Here is a 24,160-nt window from a genome sequence, read left to right on the forward strand (position 1 = left end):
TGTGTTGTGAGGTAGAGATGTAATCATTTATTAGGGGTTCCCCAGGGCATAAACAGGGGTTTCTCAGAATTAAAAAAAAAAATACAAATATATATATATATATATATATATATATATATATATACATATACATACATATACATATATATATATATATATATATATATATATATATATATATATACACACACACACACCTAAAATTCAGCTTTTCTTCTGTAGAAGAAAGATGCTTATACTTACCTATTCTTAGGACGCTTCCATCCAGTCACATGACCTCCCCAGCAGCCAGCTTCAGGGGAGAGGACGGAGCGCTGACAATGGATGGGAAGTCTGGGCAGTGACATCACCCATAGGCTGACTTTGGGGTAACTGTTGTCGGCTGTCTCTCCTCTCCCCTGAAGTCGGCCGCTGGGGGCAGACAATGTGACCGTGGGTGGGAACAGTTTTAAGCTTAGACAGTTCAGGCCTGGACTTCTAGTTTAAACCAGCTGAACAAACCTGGTCCAACGCAATAAGTTTACTTTTTGAGGTGTAAGAAGGAAGAATTGTGGGTTTTTTGGCAAAATCCTTGAAAGCCTTCTTACCCATATTGCCAAATAGAATTTGACAGCCTGTTCAGAAAAGATCCTATTAGGTCATTACTGAAGCAAGTCCATTCCCAATTCTCCAGGGGCCCTAGGATCTCCACTTAATGCAGGGGCCCCTCAGATGTGACCAGGATTGTAATCACAGTGAGTGTATTAAACAGATTGGCTCGTCTCTTAATGAATAAATCTATTTATACGGATGAGGTCATGCGTGAAAGATGAGATATTCCCTAAAGGTGCTTAGTTATGCACTACGTTTGTCACACTCTGAAATAAAACTGACGTAATATTGCAGAAATTAAATCACACAAAATGGAAATTAGGTTTTGTAAGAGCGGCGGATGAGTCACAGTTTGTGTCATTGTGATTTTAGTCACCTGTATTTGTGTGATGTCACCAGGAGAAATCATGTCTTTCTATATAAAGTGGCAGGACTACTAAAATTGGAAAAAAACAAACAAATTGTGAATAAATCTCCCCTATTTATTAGGCCTTCTGGAAAGTATTCACAGCGCTTCACCATTCCCGCATTTTGTTATGTACAGCCTTATTCCAAAATGGATTACCGTATATACTCGAGTATTAGCGGAGATTTTCAGCCTCTTTTTTGAGGCTGAAAGTGCCCCCTCGGCTTATACTCGAGTCACCGCTGTCTGACTGCTCGATCAGCGTATCGAGCAGACAGACGGCGGACATTAAAATTCAAAAGCCGCGCCTCCTTCTCCGCCTCCGCCTGTGATAGGCGGAACACTGAATTTCCCAGCAGTCAGTGTTCCGCCTATCACGGACATCCGTTCATTCTCATACTACGGACGAGTATGAGAGGATGTCCGTGATAGGCGGAACACAGGCTGCTGGGAAATTGAGTGTTCCGCCTATCACAGGCGGAGGACGGAGGCGCGGCTTTTGAATTGTAGAATGGCCGCCGAGAAGAGCGGCGATCCATCGGCACGACACGGGACGGAGGAGGCACGGAACGGAGGAGGCACGGGACAGAGGAGGCACGGGACAGAGGAGGCACGGGACAGAGGAGGCACGGGACAGAGGAGGCTCGGGACGACGGCGGCTCGGGACGGAGGCTTGGGACACAGGTAGGCTGGACACACACACAAGGCTGCACGGACACACACACACACACACACACACACACACACACACACACACACACACACAGGGATGGATGGATGGATGGATGGATACACACACACACACACACACAGGGATGGATGGATGGATGGATGGATACACACACACACACACACACACACACACACACACACACACACACACACACAGGGATGGATGGATGGATGAATACACACACACACACACACACACACACAGGGATGGATGGATGGATGGATACACACACAGGGATGGATGGACGGACACACACACAGGGATGGATGGGTGGATGGATGGATGGACACACACACAGGGATGGATGGACGGACACACACACAGGGATGGACGGACACACAGGGATGGACAGCCATGTCTCACCCTCGGCTTATACACGAGTCAATAAGTTTTCCAGTTTTTTGGGGGTAAATTGGGGGCCTCGGCTTATATTCGGGTCGGCCTATACTCGAGTATATACGGTAAATTCATTATTTTCCTCGAAATTCTACAAAGAATACCCCATAAGGACAACGTGAAAGAAATTTGTTTGAAATATTTACAAATTATTAAAAATAAAAAACGAAAAAAAAATGTCATGAACATAAGTATTCACAGCCTTTGCCATGACACTCAAAATTAAGCTCAGGTGCATTCGGTTTCCACTGATCATCCTTGAGATGTTTCTACAACTTGATTGGAGTCTACCTGTGGACTGGGCAGTTGATTGGACATGATTTGGAAAAGCACACACCTGTCTATATAAGGTCCCACAGGTACCAGTGCATGTCAGAGCACAAACCAAGCCATGAAGTCCAAGGAATTGTCTGTAGACCTTCGAGACAGGATTGTATCGAGGCACAGATCTGGGGAAGGGTACAGAAAAATGTCTACAGCATTGAGGGTCCCAATGGGCTCAGTGGCCTCCATCATCATGCAACCTCCATCATCATGGAACCACCAGGACTCTTCCCAGAGCAGGCTGCCTGGCCATACTGTGCGATCGGGGGTAAAGGGTCTTAGTCAAGGAGGTGACCAAGAACCCGATGGTCACTCTGACAGAGCTTCAGCATTTCTCTGTGGAGAGAGGAGAGGAGAACCTTCCAGAAGAGCAACCATCTCTGCAGCACTCCACCAATCAGGCCTGTATGGGGTAGAGTGGCCAGATGGAAAAGGCACTGGAATTTGTGGCCAGACGGAAAACGACTGGAATTTGCCAAAGGTACCTGAAAGACTCTCAGATAAGGAGAAACAAAATTCTCTGGTCTGATGAAATAAAGATTGAACTCTTTGGCCTGATTGGCAAGCGTCATGTCTGGAGGAAACCAAGCACCACTCATCACCTGGCCAATACCATCCCTACAGTGAAGCATGGTGGTGGCAGCATCATGCTGTGCGGATGTTTTTTAGTGGCAGGAACTAGGAGACTAGTCAGCATTGAGAGAAAGATGAATGTGGCAATGTACAGACATATCCTTGATGGAAACCTTCCAGAGCACTCTGGACCTTAGACTGGGACAAAAGTTCATCTTCCAACATGACAACGACCCTAAGCACACAGCCAAGAAAACAAAGGGGTGGCTATGGGACAACTCGTTGAAAGTCCTTGAGTGGTCCAGCCAGAGCCCAGGCTTGAACTCGATTAAATATCTGGAGAGATCTGAAAATATCTGTGCAGCGGCGCTCCACATCCAACCTGATGGAGCTTGAGAGGTTCTGCAAAGATCAATGGTAGGAACTGCCGAAAAATAGGTGTGCCAAGCTTGTATCATCATACTCAAAAAGACTTGAGGCTGTAATTGGTGCTAAAGGTTCTTCAACAAAGTATTGAGAAAAGGCTGTGAATACTTACAGTATGTACATGGGATTTTTTTCCTTTTTTATTTGTAATAAATTTGCAAAGATTTCAAACAAACTTATTTCAGGTTGTCAATATGGGCTATTGGCTGTAGAATTATAAGGAAAATAACAAATTTAATCAATTTTGGAATAAGGCTGTAACATAACAAAATGTGGAAAAAGTGAAGCGCTGTGAATACTTTCCGGATTCACTGTACATGGGTGTCCCTATGCGTACACCAATGCAAATACACTCACTGAGGAGGATTTACTAAAACTGAAGTACTCAGAATCTGGTGCAGCTGTGCATAGTAGCCAATCAGCTTCTAAATCCACCTTGTTCAATTGAGCTTTGACAATAAAACCTGGAAGCTGATTGGTTTCTATGGAGAGCTGCACTCGATTTTGCACGATCCAGTTTTAATAAATCACCCCCGACTGTCTTTTATTGTGTTTTGTACATCCACTTGCAGACAGTTCTATTCATGTGTATCGGGATGCAGCACCACCTGGACACTGCCGCTGGTCTCAATTTGGCAGCTGTGCAGATACAGGCATGTGTCCCCAAAGGCAAACTATGGGGCCGATTTACTAAAGGCAAATAGATTGTGCACTTTGCAGTTGCCCTCTACAAGAGCAGTTGCTCCATAGCTTAGTAAATGAGCAGAAGCTCTGCTGACTTCCAGTTGTTAGGTGTGGGTGGGGTAGGCTTCTCTGAAGAGGAGAGTTTTCAGGGATCGTCTAAAAGCTAATAGAGAAAGAGATAAATTGGACAGTTTGGGGTAGGGAGTTCCATAGGATTGGAGAGGCTCTGGAAAAGTCCTAGGGGCGAGCATGGGAGGAGTTGATGAGTGAGCTAGAGAGCAGGAGGTCTTGAGAAAAACAAAGAGAGCGATTAGGTTGGTATTTTGAGACTAGGTCAGTGCTGTAGCTGGGGGCAGAGTTGCGGATGGCTTTGTAAGTACTTGTTTTGAATTCAATTCGTTGGGTGAGCGGAAGCCAGTGGAGGGATTGACAAAGTCCATATTCTTGACTTCCAAAAACGTTGTGCAAGAATTGTTTGTATCGTGTCATCATATGTCAATTTTTTATTTTGCAGAACCACCCTCTCTCCTTAGTTGCTGATACTTACCTTCTTCACTCCCTAATATTCTATTTACCAGCACAAGTGAAAAGAGGAAGCTCTGTGTAAGCTCCAGTCACTCTGATCAGAGGTTACGATAGGCTAAGGACCCATGTTGGGTTGTTTTTTTAAACTTGCACGTGATAACCTTGTATAGCACCCATGGCAAATATGCTAAAGAAGCCCATTGATATGTAGGGATGAGCTCAGGCGTGTTCGCACAGCTCATGTGCAAAGCCCGCCAGGAAGTCGGCAAAGCGCTGCACTAATCACATGCAGTGAAACATTGTCCTGATGTGCAGCTGCAGAGATCGGACAATGTCTCATTGCCAGTAATTAGCGCAGCGCTGCGCCGAATACCTGGCGGGCTCTGCGCGTGAGCTGTGCGAACACGCCGGAGCTCATCCTTATTGATATGTTTTGTCCAGTTCTTGAGAGTGACTGCACCTTACCCTGCACTCTGGTACACCCAAAAAAAAATGTTACACAACTCCTGGTATAGGTCAGTAAAACAAACATGAATCTCTTAAATGCTAGAGCTTTATTCCCTGGACTTTCCTGCAATCCTCCCCATACAGCAGACCCTTCTCTTCTTTTCATTGATACCATTTCTGTCCCTAAACTGACTGGGGAACTGTCTACCATCCGGGGACGGCTATATGGAGAAAGCTGGAATGTCAGACGGAGGAGTAGAGGCAGAGATGGCTTGGGGCAGGGACACAGGGAGTGCCCGAAAGACAGGTATCACCATACAGTGATAGGGACACAAGTAGAATGGGACACAAACCTGGAGCGTTATTATATTTCTCAAGAGAATTTATTTATTTATGGCAAATATACAATATTACCAAACGTATTGGGACACCTGCCTTTTCACATACATGAACTCTAATGGCATCCCAGTCTTAGTCTGTAGGGTTCAATATTGAGTTGGCCCACCCTTTGCAGCTATAACAGCTTCAACTCTTCTGGGAAGGCTGTCCACAAGGTTTAGGAGTGTGTCTATGGGAATGTTTGACCATTCTTCCAGAAGCGCATTTGTGAGGTCAGGCACTGACGAGAAGGCCTGGCTCACAGTCCCTGGTTTAATTCACCCCAAAGGTGTTCTATTGGGTTGAGGTCAGGACTCTGTTCAGGCCACTCAATTTGCTTTGTGCACTGGTCCAAATAATTTGGTAGAGGGGGGATTATGGTTTTTCAGGGGTTGGGCTTGCCCCCCCTAGTTCCAATGAGGGGAACTCTTAAGGCGTCAGCATACCAAGACATATTGGACAATTTCATGCTCCCAACTTTGTGGGAACACTTTGGGGATGGCCCCTTCCTGTTCCAACATGACTGCATACCAGTGCACAAAGCAAGATCCATAAAGACATGGGTGAGTAAATTTGCGGTGGAGGAACTTGACTGGCCTGCACAGAGTTCTGACCTCAACCCGACAGAACACCTTATGGGATGAATTAGAGCGTAGACTGCGAGTCAGGCCTTCTCGTCCAACACCAGTGCCTGACCTCACAAATGCACTTCTGGAAGAATGGTCAAACATTCCCATAGACACACTCCTAAACCTTGTGGACAGCCTTCCCAGAAGAGTTGAAGCTGTTATAGCTGCAAAGGGTGGGACAACTCAATACTGAACCCTACAGACTAAGACTGGGATGCCATTAAAGTTCATGTGCGTGTAAAGGCAGGTGTCCCAATACTTTTGGTAATATAGTATATATGGTGTAAGTACAGTATATTACACAGAGAATCATTTACTTCAGCTCGTTATCCTAAGTAGCTCATAGTCTAATGTTCTTATCATACGTAAAGGCAACATTGGGCCACCTCAAGGGTATGTAAACCCTAACAATGGATTTCTCTTATTTGGATTTGGGTTTGAGTTACTAAAACTGGAGAGTGCAAAATCTGGTGCAGCTGTGCACAGAAACCAATCAGCTTGCAGGTTTTATTGTCAAAGCTTAACTGAACAAGCTGAAGCTAGAATCAACCCCTTTTTGCCTGTTAAATATACAATTGAAAGTGTTTTGATATATCTGTTTGATAAGTGCAAAAAATATATATAGATACAGGCAGAACACAAAAACTCTATGTAGTTAGCATCTTTTGCAGTAATCAAACCCTGGACCAAGAGTTGTAAGGTTATTCAATTAGCCACCATGTCCTTGGACAATTTTGGAGGTAGCCAATTTACCTATTAATGATATGGATTTATGGATTGTGAGAAGAAAAAGGCGTGAAGCAAACCTACATAGGCAAAAGAAACACGTACTTACTCAATGCAGTTCGCATCTTTTGTGGAAATCAAGAGTTGCAAGGCCAAGGCTGTATTAGTCACCAGGTCCCTTGCCAATTTTGGAAGAAGATTAGCTAGTAAGATATTTTTGGGGTGCGACAAGAAACAGGGGAACCTGAAGGAAACCCACATGGACACCGGCAAAACACACAAACCCTGTGCAGATAGCATCCTTGTTAATAATCAACCCTGGATCAAAAGCTGTAAGGTTAAGGCTACCCAATTAGCCATGTCCCTTGACCATTTTGGACGAAGTACTCAAAAAATGCGTGGACTGTAAGAAGAAACAGGACCCGAAGGAAACCCACACAGATTCAAGCAGAACACACAAATTCTATGCAAATAGAGTTGTAAGGCTACTCCAATTAGCCACCATGTCCCTGACTAATTTGGGAGGTAGCCAATTTAGCTACCAAGATATTTTGTGATTGTGAGAGGAAACAGGGGCACTTGAAGTTAATCCAAACACATGCAGAACACACAGACTCCATGCAGATAGCATGCTTTGTAGTAATAAAATCCTGGAACAAAAGCTTAGGCCAGTGGTCTCCAAACTGTGTCCCATGGGCCAAATGTGGCTATTTGCTTGCCTTTATCTGGCCCTTGGGGCACTGTTCCTCCCACTGACATCAACAATGTGGCACTATTCCTCCAACTGATATCAATGGCAGGGCACCATCTCTCCTACTGTTACCAATAATGGGGCACTATCTCTCCTATTGTTACGAATGATGGGGCACTATTACTCCAAATGGCACCAATGATAGGGCATAATTACTCTCACTAACAAAAATGGGGCATTATTCTTTCCACTGATACCAATGATGGGGCATTGTTTATTCTTGTTGACGCTGGGGAATTTTCTACTCTCACTGGCCACAGTCCGGCCCCCTCAACATCTAAAAGGACAGTAAACGCAAACTGGCCCTTTGTTTAGAAAGTTTGGAGACCCCTGGTTTAGGCTATCCAAATAGCCACCATGTTCCTGGCCAATTTTGGAGGTAGCCAATTTACCTGCCAAAATCTTGTTGGTTTATGAGAAGAAAAGGGCACCCAAGGTAAATGCACACAGACACGGGGAAAACACACAAAACACCAAGCAGAGAGTGCCCTTGGCTGGATTTGAACTCAGAACATAGGTATAAAAGGCAATGACTATCCAATTAACCTTCATGAGCTTAGCTATGGTTGTGCTGGCCCACCCAAGGCTGAGGTATCAAAGGCAGGGACCTCTTTTGTCTACTGATTAGCACCCACTTCTGCACGCCTGTGAAGTTTTGATATGCAGCTGCGTCCATGCAACTGCTGCATCCCCTTCCAAAGGCTCCCTGCGCACAGCTCGGCGTGGACGCAGGCACACAAAATAATGTGAATGAAGCCTTAAATGGATGGATACAGCAGCAATGAAATTCTCTTATTTGGTCCCTTTTGGTCTTTTAAACAAACCATTGAAAGTCTTTTGTTTTATAAGTTTGATAAGTGTGAAAATACATGTTGATCCCGCCAGAAATCTTGTAAACAGGTAACTTCATGTGTTTCTAGTCTGTGCTGTTACATGTTATATTGTTCACAGCTCTGTCAGCTACAGCACACCTCCCTCTATGTTATGGAGAAGAGAAGGGGTGAAGTGTTCTGTAGTACTCTCCTAGGGTGAGAACACTATCTCCACAGATACAGGTTGGTGAGTGAACGTTGTCACCCTAGGGCAGGAAGAGTGTTAACTAACACAACAGGATAATAAAAGGGGGAAACATTTGGGCAGGATTATTAGGAGAATTGGGATTATTGGCACCGCGTCCGCACCTGTTCCCGCAGCCGCAACCACCAGCACAGAAAAATGCAAAGGAAGCGAGTGGGTGCCATTAATCCCAATAGCATGCCGCACACACTTGAAATCGCAACTGCACTGGGAACTGCATTGCATTTGCGATTCCCATGCGGGCTGCGAATTCTCAAATGCTGCAGGGACTGTTTTTTGCCTTTTTGGGAGGCACGGCAGCCCACTCAAATGAATGAGCTGCTGTGCCCATGCAAAACATAGCCCGCAGAGTCGCATATGTGTGAACCTAGCCTAAAATAAGAAAACTAAGCTGAAAAATTTAAATTATTATTTTTGCCTTAAGATGTGTTGTAAAGGACTGGAAAATTGCCAATTTCCATAAAGTGTAAATTCCAGTAAATATTTGACCGTAATTCAATACCAAAGCAATTGTGTCAGTCTGAAAATCAATACCGTTTTCATAGCTGGCTTATGAGCGTGAAAATTGAGATAGCTATGCCTCAGATGTCCGGGGCTGGCGTCTACAGCAAACTTTGATGTGGTCATTTTGTATTCCGGTCCAGTAGTGGTCACTTAATGCCGCTAATGTATAGGATTTGAAATGTTTTTTCTTCTACAAAGAGATATTTTCATGGTGCTGATAAAACACTGCTAATAGATCGATCCAGTGTCTTCCCGTCTCTATGGAGGGCTTTGTGCAGGCGAAAAAATAGTTATGTGTCAGCTCTGAGCAGTGTCATCTGTGTGTAATTTACACAGCAATTTGGCAGAAGCGGCACCATTTCATGACAATCTTCACTCTGTTGTCATCCTTTCAGCTGCTTCCCCCAGCACTGAATTTAGGGCTGTATTCTCATTACGAGGGACGGAGAGTCTGTTGACTTCTGTCTGCGTTGCTTTCTCCTTTCACAGCCCCTGATAGAACTCTGATATGGCAGCAAAGAAAGGTTTTTTTTCCTATTGGGCCTAGAGGGCAAGTTGATCACTATCTTGATTTTCAACAGACTCGTGTATACAGAGTGGGCAGGGGAAGACACCTTTTTAATTCTCAACTTAATTAGGTCATAGCCTGGTTGCCAACGTTCCCAGAAAAATTCCGAGGACTATTGTCTACATGCACTCGCCCCAGCATTGGTTACACATTATTGCTCTGGATCCACTTCCTGATGAAGACAATAGTTGGATCGTATCTGCACAATGTATGTTAGCACGGCTTCTTGTAGTCTCCACCAGGGACCCAAATTACAGGGTGGTAACAATAACCAACCCAATTTGGTGTGATCTGAGGACGCTTGGGAATAACAGTCAGCCCAGCTTTCTGGAAAAATAGGTTAAAAGTCCAAAGTCGTGATTTCTAACGCCCACCTAACCACCTGTCCCCTGAACCCAGTTCCCTCTCAAATACTACAGTCACCCTCTGACTCTATCCTACAATCTCTAATCCACATCTTCAATCTCTCCCTCTCTTCTGGCATCTTCCCCAACTCTCTAAAACATGCACTAGTCACTCCATACATAAAATACCTTCCTTGGACCTCACCAATCTTAACAACCTACGCCTCATCTCATCTACAACCAACTGAGTTACCATCTCATTAACAATAACCATCTTGATCCCCTTCAGTCTGGATTTCCCCCTCAACATTCCACAGAAACTGCTCTCTTAAAACTCACAAACGACTCACTAATAGCAAAACCCAATGGACACTATTCTGTACTCCTACTTCTGGAACTTTTTTGGCTGCCTTTGATATGGTTGAAAACCCACTCCTCCTCTTAAAACGTTACTCCTTTGGTCTCTGTGACTCTTCGCTGGCTCTCATCATACCTATCCCACTGCACCTTCAGTGTCACTTACAATTCTACTTCCTCCTCACCTCTTCCTTTCTCCATCGAGGTCCCCCAAGGTTCTGTTCTTGGACCTCTCCTATTCTCAATCTACATCTCCTCCCTGGGTCAGCTGATAACCTCCCATGGCTTTCAATATAATTTCTACGCTGGCGACACCCAAATCTATCTCTCCACCTCTCTGCTCACTCCATCAGTCTCCTCATGCATCACTAATTTCATAGCAAAACATATTGTCAGGGCTGGGCTCAGCCCTTCCTTCTCTTAGCTGGCCGCTCAGCTATCGGCTAATTGCCAGCTCCTATCTCTCCACAGTTACTCAGCTGTTGATGATATCCTGCCCATCAGTCCTTTCTACTTAAGCCGTCCAGTCCAGAGGATCTCTGCCTTCGCCTTGGTCAACATCACAGAAACTTTCTCCTACGATCCTGTTCAAGATTTGCTTTGTGGACATCCCTTCTGGCTCCAGATCCTGCTTGCTGTTCCACTACATCGATCCCTGACTTCTGGCTTGGCTGACTGTCCGTTACAGTTACTGAACTTGCTGGCTATGTTTTGACAACGTTTGTTCTTTTTACTTTTATTAAACAAGTGTACTTTAACTGTACTTCTGTCTCGGCCTGATTTCATGGTTTGTGTCAGTACTGTACAGAACGTAGTCAAAACATAGCCAAAGTCCCTCAAACTCAATCTATTCAAAAGCAAGCTCATAATATTTCCTCATCCATGTGCCCCTTCCCCCGACTTCTCTGTCCAGAGCAATGGCCCAACCAACAACCTGTCTCCGCATGCCAGGGTGCTAGGTGTTATTCTGGACTCTGAACTGTCCTTTTGGCCCCACATCCAATCACTTTCCAAAGCCTGCCGCCTCAACCTTCGCAACATCTTAAAAATATACCCCTTCCTAATCAATGAAACCACAAAGCTCCTAATTCACTTCCTGGTTATCTCTCACTTGGACCACTGCAACTCATTGGCTTACCTTTACATTAGGTTATCCCCTATTAAGTCAATCATGAATGCTGCTGCCAGACTCATCCGCCTTACAAACTGCTCAGCGTCTGCTACCCCTCTCTGCCAATCCTTCCATTGGCTGCCTCTCACCCAACAAATTCAATAAAAAATAACCTACTAAGCCACCCACAACATGTCCCTAGCTACATCACTAATCTAGTCTCAAAATACCAACCTAATCGTCCTCTCTGCTCCTCCCAAGACCTCCCGCTCTCTTGCACCCTCATTACCTCCTCCCATACTGACATCCAAGATTTCTTCGTCTCTCCCAACCTTTGGCATTCCCTACCCAAATCTGTCCAACTATCTTCAACTCTATTCACTTTTAGGTGATCCCTGAAAACTTTTCCCTTTAGAGAAGCCTATCCTGCCTCTGCCTAACACCTGTACTTTTATTTTCTGCATCAGCTCATCCCCCACAGTTATTACCTTTTGTATCACTTGACCCTCCCTTCTAGATTGTAAGCTCCAACGAGCAGGGCCCTCTTATTCCTCCTGTATTGTAACTGTACTGTTTGCCCTAACGTTGTAAAGCACTGCGCAAACTGTTGGCATTATATAAATCCTGTATAATAATAATAATACAACAACCTCTACAGCAGGCTCACCTTCAAACTGTTGGCCCCACACTGGGGTTACATTGGTTGTAAACTTCAGACATAAAATAAGAACAAAGCATATCCCTCTATAGTGTGTACTTGTCTCAGTTAAGAGCACTAAGTTCCACTTCTGTCTGCTGCTTCATTCCTCTGTTATCTGCATGATTCACCTTTGACAAGTTTTCCTGACACCAAGAGAGAAATAATGATGGGGCGGGAGATCCAGCAGATTGACAGCCTGAGCTCTGTTCCTATATGCTGTGTGAAGGGGGGTGTGTCCCTTCCCTTCAATCAGCCCTCAAAGCTCTTCTCTCTGAGCTCTGCAGAGTGTGACTATCTCTCCACCCCCTTTTTTATGAACTCTAATGCCCCGTACACACGAGAGGACTTATGTCCGACAGACTTCCAAAGGAGTTCTGCCGGAGTTCCGACGGAGTTCTGACAGACTTTTCGGCTGAGCGGACTTGGCCACACACGATCACACTAAACTCCGACGGATTCGAACGTGATGACGTACGACCCGACTCGAATAAGGAAGTTCATAGCCAGTAGCCAATAGCTGCCCTAGCGTCGGTTTTAGTCCGTCGGAGTAGCACACACACGAGCGAATTTTTCGAAGGGGACCGGGTCCGGCGGAGTTCCGTCGGGAAAATTTGAAGCATGCTTCATTTCTAAAGTCCGTCAGACTTTAGCGAAGCTAAAGTCCGTTGCAGCCCACACACGATCGGATAGTCTGACGGACTCAGTCCGTCGGAGTTTGGATGTCGAAAAGTCCGCTCGTGTGTACGGGGCATTAGACAAGCGTTATAATTCAGCACTTTGCACAAATGTAGAGAAGAGAAGACTGCAGATAAAAGGTACGAGTTACAGAGGTGGATTTGTTTAATCTCCGTGTATCACAGGGGCGGATCCAGAGCCTAGTCTCGGGCGGGGCACTGTCAGAAAATTTTGCGCCAATTTGTTGGGGCAATGGCTGGTGTTGGCGCTTCAATCATCACAGCGCCATGATTAATATAGTGTCAGGATGGATTGAAGCGCATTATTTCTATTATTAAATTGTAATATAATATTAAATAGTTCAGCTCACCATAATGTAGAATCAGTGGGAGCCCTGAGTGTGTCACTTTTCACGTCGCCTGCCTGATGTAGTGTGTCACTTTTCACGTCGCCTGCCACCAGATGCAGTGTGTCACTTGCTACGTCGCCTGCCACCAGATGCAGCGTGTCACTTGCTACGTTGCCTGCCACCAGATGCAGCGTGTCACTTGCCATGTCTCCTGCCACCAGATGAAGTGTGTTACTTTCTACCATCGCCTGCCACCAGATGCAGCATGTCACTTGCCACCATTGGCTGCCACCAAATGCAGATTGTCACTTGCCATGTCACTTGCCACATCCCCTGCCCCCAGATGTGAATTGTCACTTGCCAACGTCACCTGCCACAATATGCAGATTGTCACAAAGTGATGTTGCATTGTGGCCATCTTGGTACACCCCCACTGGTCTGCAGTAAGCCTAGAGTTAGAAGTCAGCAAGCGGACATCTTTATACACTCACCGGAGTCTTGCTTTTCACAGTTATTTTTAACAGTAAACTCAGTTTATTTAGTGAAATATAAGTTGAGTTTACTTTTAAAAATACCTGGGAAAAGCAATACTCCGGTGGGTGTATAAAGATGTCCGTTTGCCGACTTACAACACTAGGCTTACTGTCGACGAGTGCAGGAGTACCAAGATGGCCGCGACACAACGTCCCTTCAGTCACATATTCAGATGAGCAGCGGCTTCCTGACAACACCTGTCTGCTTGCTCAGTCACACGCCAGCCCGCCGGCATGATTGCCCATCCGCTCGCTCACCCGCTGGCCTGTTCAGTCACCCGCCGGCTCAACCACTCATAATTTTTTGGGGGGGTGCAATTGCCCCGCCCCTGGTGTATCACCCGAAGCTAGTCACTTCACTGGGTTTACATTACATTTACATTAGAGCTTCTCTATGGCAGGGATGCCAGACAGGCCACAAAGAGGTCAGCAACCAGCATCTCAGCTTGTTGGAGAGCTCACACTTACAGTATGTGACCCGGTCTCTGTACTGTACTTCCTTGGCACAGGTGCTGAGTTCCCTCTGCCGCCCTTCAGGCCTCTCCTGCCTGGGGCTTAACCTCTTCGGGGGCCAGTGTTCTGGTAATCAGTGTTTGGAGGTTCTTCCCATCCAAATCTCTTTGAACATCCGAAACTTATCAAACCAGAGAGTACTGTGAATTAATCCTTCCTCTAGTCAAACACTCCCAGAACACCACAACCTGCATGGGTGAGACTCCCGGTCTTGTGTACACGACCCATAGCCTAGATGACAATCTTCTCAGCAAAATTGGAAGAACATGGTCTACGTGCACTCGGCTGCACTTTATTATGCTGGAGCTGCTTCCTGATGGTAACAATATTGGCCAATATCTGCACATGTGTCAGTATGGCTTCTTGTAGTCTCCACTAGGAACCCAAATGACAGGGTAAAAACTATGACCCACTTTAGGCCATACTGCTCAGAAAAATTGGGAGGACATTGCCTACATACACTTTCTCCAGCCTCAGCTACACATTATTATTATTACTATTATTATACAGGATTTATATAGCGCAGACAGTTTACGCAGCGCTTTACAACATTAGGGCAGACATTACAATACAATACAATTCAAGACAGGGGGGATAAGAGGGCCCTGCTCGTTAGAGCTTACAATCTAGGAGGGAGGGTCAAGTTATACAAAAGCATAATAGCTGCAGGGGATGAGCTCATGGAGAAAATAGTGCAGTTGTTAGATGGAGGCAGGATAGGCTTCTCTGAAGAGGAAAGTTTTCAGGGATCGCCTAAAAGTGGATAAATTTGGAGACATTCTGACAGATTGGGGTAGTGAGTTCCAGAGGATGGGCGAGGCTTGGGAGAAGTCCTGGAGGCAGATATGGGAGGAGGTGATGAGGGAGCTAGAGAGCAGGAGGTCTTGGGAGGAACGAAGTGGGTGATTAGGTTGGTATTTTGAGACTAGGCTAGTGATGTAGCTGGGGGCAGAGTTGTGGATGGCTTTGTAAGTGTTAGTATTTTGAATTTAATTCATTGGGCAAGTGGCAGCCAATGGAGGGATTGGCAGAGAGGGGTGGCAGATACTATGCGGTTTGTAAGGTGGATGAGTGTGGCAGCAGCATTCATGATGGACTGAAGGGGGGATAGTCTATGTAAAGGTGAGCCAATGAGGAGGGAGTTGCAGTAGTCAAGGCGAGAGATAACCAGGGAGTGAATCAGGAGCTTTGTAGTTTCATTGGTTAGAAAGGGACGTAGTTTAGAGATGTTTCGGAGGTTGAGGCGGCAAGCTTTGGAAAGTGATTGGATGTGGGGCCAAAAGGAGAGTTCAGAGTCCAGGATAACACCTAGCACCCTGACATGTGGGTATGGGTGGATGGTTGTGTCATTTCTCTTGACAGATAAGTCGGGGGAAGAGGCACGTGGGGGAGGAAATATTATAAGTTCGGTTTTGGACAAGTTGAGTTTGAGGAAGTGGTGGGACATCCAGGAAGATATGTCTGTTAGTATATCATCACACTGAATCTGCTTCCTGATGATTACTATAGCGGATCACATCTGCACAAAGTGTGCCAGCAAAGGTTCTTGAAGTCTTCACTAGGGGCACATATGACAAGGTGATAACTTTGGCCAACTCTATTATGCCGAAAAAGAGAAAATATCCAGTGAGCGGCAGTTGTGTGGATGAAAATGCCTTGTTGATGTCAGAGGTCAGAGAAGAATGGGCAGACTGGTTCCAGATGATAGAAAGGCAACAGTAACTCAAATAACCACTCAATACAACCAAGGTATGCAGAATACCATCTCTGAGTGCACAACAGAAGCAACTTTGGAGCAGATGGGCTACAGCAACAGAAGACCACACCAAGTGTTACTTCTGTTATCTGAGAACAGGAAACTGAGGCTACAATTTACACAGGATCACCAAAATTGGACAATAAAAGATTGGAAAAACATTGCCTGGTCTGACAAGTCTCAATTTCAGCTGCGACATTCAGATGGTCGGGTCCGAATTTGGCGTAAACATGAAAGCATGGATCCATCCTGCCTTGTATGAACGGTTCAGGCTGGTGATGGTGGTGTACTGGTGTGAGGGATATTTTCTTTGCACACTTTGGGCCCCTTAGTACCAAATGAGCATTGTTTAAGTGCTACCACCTATTGTTGCTGACCTTGTCCATCCCTCTATGACTACAGTGTCCCCATCTTCTGATGGCTCCTTCCAGCAGGATAATGCACCATGTCACAAAGATCCAATCATCTCACCACTGGACAATGAGGCCCCTGTACTCCAATGGCCTCCACACTCACCACATCTCATCCAATAGAGCATCTTTGAGATGTGGTGGAACGTGAGCTTCGCATCATGGATGTGCAGCCGACAAATCTGCAGCAACTGCGTGATGCTATCATGTCACTATGGAGCAAAATCTCTGAGGTTTTCCAACACCTTATTTAATCTATGCCAGGAAGAATGAAGGCCGTTCTGAAGGCAAAAGGGGGTCCAACCCGGTACTAGCAAGGTGTACCTAATAAAGTGGCCAGTGAGTGTAGATCACCTGCAGTTTGCACATCACTTTACAAAATAAAGCTTGCCATACAAGGGTAGATTTCTGAACGAACGTTAATACGAACATTCATATGAACAGCCATACAAAAATTACATACATTCAATGACTTGACAAAAGTCGCTTGAAAGTACTTTAAAATGTAATTTGCTTGTTTTTACACTTTAATTTGGAGTGAATGAACTTTTACAAAATCAAATTAATGTTGTAATAGAAAGAATTGTCAAACAAAATTCTATTTGTGTATGCCCAGCTTCAGGAAGACAGTAAAAGAACGATACCATTTAATACAAGTGGATTAGGAGGGCCCAGCTCATCATAAGAGCTTAGAATCTAAAATGGAGGGCTAAGAGATACAAAAGATAATACTCTGTTATAAAGGATTTAGACCCTAACACAATGTTAATGCATGGCTAAATATTATAACAATTAAAATAATATAATATTAACTATATTTTTAAAGTAGATCTAAACGCTAACTAGTTGGCATTTAATTTGCTAAAGCAGGGTGTGTCAAACATTATTTTATTTTTGATATACAGTTTTTACCTTTATGTCTCAGTGCTACGGATCACTCCCAGACCCCTTTATCCACTTCATGTCTACATGCACTTGCTGCAGCTTCAATGGAGGGCAGATGAGACATCAGAAGTCGAAAAGACCCCTGATGTCTCATTAAAGAGAACCTGTAACAGTAAAATAGTATCACATAGGGGACTTTTAATAAAAAATAAAGTTCAGTAAAAAAAAAAAAAAGTGTCAAATATAAATAAAAATAAAGTTACACTCAAGTATTTAATCCTTGGCGGTGCCTACATACAAAAACATTTATTGTACTGCACGTTACATGTCACCATACGCCTGGACATACGCACATTAATTTTAACAGTGAACTTTCAGGAAAAAAACGTAAATTTTAAATAAGGAACTTTGAAGCAAAATAAGGGTCAGTGCCCACCTCCAGTCTTCCTATTACCGAAGCCGCCAAGTAAAGGAGGAGATACTCACTGTATGTAATCTGTATGTAATCTGACGTTGCTCGTCCTGCCCTCTCCAAGGCAGATAAAATGGAAGTATTGGTGTATAACATGCACATACTATTTGCACCCCGATTTTCATGGTGAAAAAGTGAGTATTATACGCCAATAAATACAGTAATTCCACCCTAGACCTCCTCTGTAAAGCTGGCCATACACCACACAATTTTCTTATTCAATTTCCTTTAAGCTGCGTACACACGGGCGGACTGTCTGGCCAACTTAGTCCATCAGACAATCCGACGGACAGTCCGTCATACTTTCGAATGAATGGACTTGCCCACACACGGCACTTTTTGAGCGGACTAATACGGCGGACTAAGTCCGCCATACTATCCGCCCTACTTTTGAAATGAACGGACTCGCCCACACACGCGGAGGAAAGTCCGCTCATTTGGAGCGCGTATCCAGGTAGGCGGGGCCCACGACGGAGACGTCGCTGACCCCGCCGCCTGGTATGGACTTAAAGGGGAACCCCAACGCCGAAAAAAATCGGCGTGGGGGTCCCCCCCAAGTCCACAACAGACCCTTGTCCGAGCACGCTACCCGGCCGGCCAGGAAAGGGGGGCGAGCGAGCGCCCCCCCCCTCCTGAGCCGTACCAGGCCGCGTGCCCTCAACATGGGGGGGTGCCTTGGGGAAGGGGGGGCCGCGCGACCCCCCCACCCCAAAGCACCTTGTCCCCATGTTGATGAGGACAAGGGCCTCTTCCCGACAACCCTGGCCGTTGGTTGTCGGGGTCTGCGGGCGGGGGGCTTATCGGAATCCGGGAGCCCCCTTTAATAAGGGGGCCCCCGGATACCGGCCCCCCACCCTATGTGAATGAGTATGGGGTACAATGTACCCCTACCCATTCACCTGTGAAAAAAAGTACAAAAAAAAACACAACACAGGGTTAAAATATTTTATTGCACAGCTCCGGGGGTCTTCCGTCTTCGGGGGTCTTCTCGCCGGACTCCTCCGCTATCTTCTTGTAGCTCTTTTGCTAGCGGAGGAGTCCGGCTTTCTTCCTCGCCGCCGGCCTCTTCTCCCGACTTCGGGGGTCTTGTCCCCCTCTTCGGTTCTTCTGCCGCCGCCGCCTTCCGTTCTTCTTCTTCTTCTTCTCCAGGAGATGTTGCCTCGACGCTCTCTCCGGCCACAATGCCAGGGACGCGCTCCGCTGCCACTTATATAGGGACAATGGGGCGGTGTCACATGGCTTTATGTCACATGGGTTGGTCACATGGTGACCCCGCCCCTTACGATGTCATAGTCCCCATGTGACATCAACCCATGTGACCAACCCATGTGACATAAAGCCATGTGACACCGCCCCATTGTCCCTATATAAGTGGCAGCGGAGCGCGTCCCTGGCATTGTGGCCGGAGAGAGCGTCGAGGCAACATCTCCTGGAGAAGAAGAAGAAGAAGAACGGAAGGCGGCGGCGGCAGAAGAACCGAAGAGGGGGACAAGACCCCCGAAGTCGGGAGAAGAGGCCGGCGGCGAGGAAGAAAGCCGGACTCCTCCGCTAGCAAAAGAGCTACAAGAAGATAGCGGAGGAGTCCAGCGAGAAGACCCCCGAAGACGGAAGACCCCCGGAGCTGTGCAATAAAATATTTTAACCCTGTGTTGTGTTTTTTTTCACAGGTGAATGGGTAGGGGTACATTGTACCCCATACTCATTCACATAGGGTGGGGGGCCGGTATCCGGGGACCTCCTTATTAAAGGGGGCTCTCGGATTCCGATAAGCCCCCCGCCCGCAGACCCCGACAACCAACGGCCAGGGTTGTCGGGAAGAGGCCCTTGTCCTCATCAACATGGGGACAAGGTGCTTTGGGGTGGGCACGCGGCCTGGTACGGCTCAGGAGGGGGGGCGCTCGCTCGCCCCCCTTTCCTGGCCGGCCGGGTAGCGTGCTCGGACAAGGGTCTGTTGTGGACTTGGGGGGGACCCCCACGCCGATTTTTTTCGGCGTTGGGGTTCCCCTTTAAGTCCATACCAGGCGGCGGGGCCAGCGTCGTCTCCGTCGCGGGCCCCGCCTACCTGGATACCCGCTCGAAATGAGCGGACTTTTCTCCGGGCGGGAAAAGTCCGCTCATTTCAAAAGTAGGGCGGACTGGCACACACACGGGCGGATTGTCCGTCGAAATGCGAGTCCAGCGGACAGTATTTCCAACATTCCGAAATACTTAGTCCGCCAGACTGTCCGCTGAAAAAGTCAGCTGAAGCCCACACACGAGCGGACTGTCCGCTGAAATGTGTTTCAGCGGACTAAGTTGGACAGACAGTCCGCCCGTGTGTACGCGGCCTTAGATTTACCTTCAACTGTGTGGTACAAAGGCCTGTCTGATTGCACACAAATTGAAAGTGTTTACATTTGACCTCATATTATATGGTTTTGGTAAATCTAAAGGAAATCTATAGAAGAAAATTGTATAATGTATGGCCAGCATTACTCAAAACCTGAAACCTGTAGAATTTTTTAAACGTCGCCTAAGGAGATTTTTAAGGGTAAAAGTTTGTCGCCATTCCACAAGCGAGTGCAATTTTGAAGTGTGACAGGTTGGGTATCAATTTACTCGGCGTAACATTATCTTTCACAATATAAAAAAAAATTGGGCTAACTTTACTGTTGTCTTATTTTTTAATTAAAAAAAAGTGTATTTTTTCCAAATGTAGCGGATGACATTTGGGATCAAATGTCACACGTCTGTAAATTTAGTTTTTGATCTCAGAACAATAAAGGTTCTGAGGGTTAATACAGTAGTGTGAAAAAGTGTTTGCCCCCTTCCTCATTTCCTGTTCCTTTGCATGTTTGTCACACTTAAGTGTTTCGGAACATCAAACCAATTTAAACAATAGTCAAGGACAACACAAGTAAACACAAAATGCAATTTGTAAATGAAGGTGTTTATTATTAAAGGTGAAAAAAAATCCAAACCATCATGGCCCTGTGTGAAAAAGTGATTGCCCCCCTTGTTAAAACATACTATAACTGTGGTTGTCCACACCTGAGTTCAATTTCTCTAGCCACACCCAGGCCTGATTATTGCCACACCTGTTCACAATCAAGGCATCACTTAAATAGGAGCTGCTTGACACAGTAAGGTCCACCAGAAGATCCTTAAAAGCTACACATCATGCCGAGACTCAAAGAAATTCAGGAACAATTGAGAAAGAAAGTAATTGAGATCTATCAGTCTGGAAAGGGTTATAAAGCCATTTCCAAAGCTTTGGGAATCCAGCGAACCACAGTGAGAGCCATTATCCACAAATGGTGAAGACATGGAACAGTGGTAGGGATCCGCCTGTTCCCGAGTCTCGGAACCGGTTGGTCCGAGGTGCAGTAACTGAGGGAGGATTCAAAGTGTCCGGGTGTGCTCTCGGCTTGGAGGGACACCATAGCTCGTGGAAGTGACCGGGGGAGGATTCTTCGGAGGAGGACCGGCAAGTGGCATCCTGAGAAGTGCCTGGTTACAGAGTTGAGAAGGGCATTGATGAATTCACACTTTTCCAGTACCATAAAGGGAGCGGGAAATGTTCCAGGTACGGAGGAAAAAGGTTCCTGTTCACCCTTAGTTGATTGTTCAAGTTTTGAGTCAACGTGCTGACTGCCATGATCTCTGGCTAGTGATCTGTTCAGCTTTGAAGTGCCTGGGTTGAAATAGAGACTTTGTTAGACCTGCAGTTCAAGGTGCCTGAGTTCTTCATCCGTGCCCTCTGTTCCCTAAGAGACTGTGTTATTTGAAAGTTTTACTGCAAAATAAACCTTTTTAAAAGGACTTCATCTGTGTCAGTGTACAAGTCGTTGGGTATCAACCCTGGGAACCCCTAGACGTTAAGGAGCAGGCCAAGAGAAGGTAACTGGTAAGCCCATCAAGTCAAGGCCGCCCTGCAACGGCTTACGGCAGCTACACAAAAAAAAGTCTGCTTGTAAGACCGCTGCGCAAATACGGTGTGACAGAAATTATTGCAACGACCGTCATTTTATTCTCTAGAGTGTTAGGGGAAAAAAATTTATAATGTTTGGGTGTTCCAAGTAATTTTCTAGCAAAAAAAAAAAAGTAAACAACAAATCTCAAAAAGACTCGGTCCTTAAGTGGTTAAAATAAGAACAGATGTACTTCTGTATGAACATATAAATCACAGAGAACATCCAGCAGTGCATTTGGTGCAGAACAAAATGTTATAGAGTTTTTCTGAACACACCATCAATAAAAACCTTTTTATTTTATGTGCAAACATTTGCCTCTTAAGTGATTTAGGCTTTGGGAAAGAAGCCATTCTACATATACAGGGACTGAGTCAAATGGATGAGCCTTTTCCCTTTGTCCAGTAAACTTTCCATATGTTGCTGAGCTCAGTAACTGACAAAAATCTGCCGAGAGGATCCAGCAAATGTTACAGGACGGCATGGACACATTTCTTCAGGGCAAATGTCTTTCCTGTTCAGATAATGTCCCATCCGTGTCCCTTAGACCTCACACACACACTGGTGTCCTTACAGGAGAAAATCAGCATTAAAAACACACCTAAGACGGGTTTTTTTCCAAATGCGTTTAGATGCGTTTGGCTTTTGGGCTTTTATTTATTTCATTGGCCAGAATTTTTCGCACAAATAGAGCTTTATTTTGGTGGTATATTTTCACGACTCCGTTTTTTTTTTTCCGATATAAGCGAAAAAAGAGCGGAAATTTGGGAAAAAAACCCCCAATATTTTCTTCTTTCTATTTTAAAAAAAATCCAATAAAATCGAATTTTGTCATAAATTTAAGCCAAAATGTATTCTGCTACATGTTTTTGGTAAAAAAATATTCCGCTAAGTGTATAATAATTGGTTTGTGTGATCACGGACATATGTATGCAAATGATCATGTACAGATGTGCGCAGGTGATCACATACATATGTGTGCAGATAATCATTGGGACATGTGATTTTAGTGGGACATATGTGGGGGGCAGGTGTTTTTATTATTTGGGGACATGTGTGTTTTGCGGACATTGTGTGGGGACATGTGTGTTTTACATTTGTGTTTACACTAGACTGGTGATCAGTGAGTAAAAAGCTGTAAAAAACAGCTCATACTCGCTGATCACCAGCTGGCTGCAGCGATCTGCTCTCCTCTCCTCACCGACTTGTGTGTGAGGAGAGGAAAGCCGATTGCCTAGCAATTGGCTGTTTGTTTACATCACATGATGGCCGTGATTGGACACGGCCCTCATGTGATCAGGAGGGCCAATCATAGAGCCCTCCTGCCGATCGGAGATGCGCCGTGTCCGGGTGACATAAGCGCATTTGGATTGCTGCTCTGCGCGGGCCGGGCACACGCCCGCGTGATCCCCCTCCTTCTGAAGGACGTTCCTGAACGTCCATTCAGAAGGAGAGAGCGCCCACCCAGCCGTATATGAACATTGGCCAGGTGGGAAGTAGTTAAGACCAATAGCTCCTCTCCTGGATGCGATTCTTATGCATTCCAGAGAAGAAGCTTTTACTGCCTCTTTACGCTGCTGCTCCTAAACTCCTCTAAAAGCCTTTACTAAAGGAAAATATACCTTGCACTGCAAGTGAACTTGCTCCAGAGCTTAGAAAATGAGGTAAAGGGGTTGCTTTACTAAAGGGAAATAGACTGCAAACTTTGCAAATTGTAGTTTTTGCTCCAGAGTTTAGTAAATGAGCAGAAGCTCTGCTGACTTCCATCATGCAATCATGTGCAAGCAAAAATTCAGGGTTTTTTTTTTATATATAATTTATTTTTATTTTCCTTGAATGTGATTGGGTACTCTTTGCAAAGTGAAGCCTTAGCTTGTTTACTAAGCTCTGGAGCAACTGCACTTGCAGAGGGAAACTGTACTTTGCAAAGTGCACAGTCTATTTGACTTTAGTAAATCAACCCCAAAGCTTCACTTTGCAAAGAAAAATCAATCACAAGTGAAAAAAAAAAATAGCATTTTTGCTTGTACATGATTAGATGATAGAAATCAGCAAAGCTTTCCCTCAGATCTAGAACAAATGCACTTGATGTGCACAGTATATTTGCCTCTAGTAAATCAACCTCCCAGTGTGCATAGACACAGTTGACAGGCTTTTATTAAAGTGGTTGCAAACCTTTTTTTTTTGGTATTGAAATAGCCAACGCGATATACTTACCTGCTCTGTGCAATAATTTTGCACAAAACAGCCCTGATCCTCTTCTTCTTGGGTCCCCTGTTTGAGCTCCTGGCTCCTTCCCCTTGACCAGTGCCGCCAATAGCAAGCCACTTGCTATGGGGGCACTAATGCGTGCTCGCTTTGAGCCCC

General features: G+C 45.5%; 1 long non-coding RNA gene across 1 annotated transcript in view; it reads right to left on the minus strand.

Moving 5' to 3' along the window:
• LOC143923849 (uncharacterized) overlaps positions 1-24,160 on the minus strand; it is a 128,801-nt gene that overhangs the window by 57,476 nt on the left and 47,165 nt on the right. The window contains exon 3 of the long non-coding RNA XR_013261784.1: positions 17,399-17,535. This is a non-coding gene — a long non-coding RNA (uncharacterized LOC143923849). The remainder of the gene's footprint in view (positions 1-17,398; positions 17,536-24,160) is intronic.

The sequence above is a fragment of the Lithobates pipiens genome, unplaced genomic scaffold, assembly GCF_037356315.1.
Source record: "Lithobates pipiens isolate NorthernLeopardFrog02 unplaced genomic scaffold, aLitPip1_a1.2 Scaffold_22, whole genome shotgun sequence".
Classification (NCBI taxonomy): domain Eukaryota; kingdom Metazoa; phylum Chordata; class Amphibia; order Anura; family Ranidae; genus Lithobates; species Lithobates pipiens.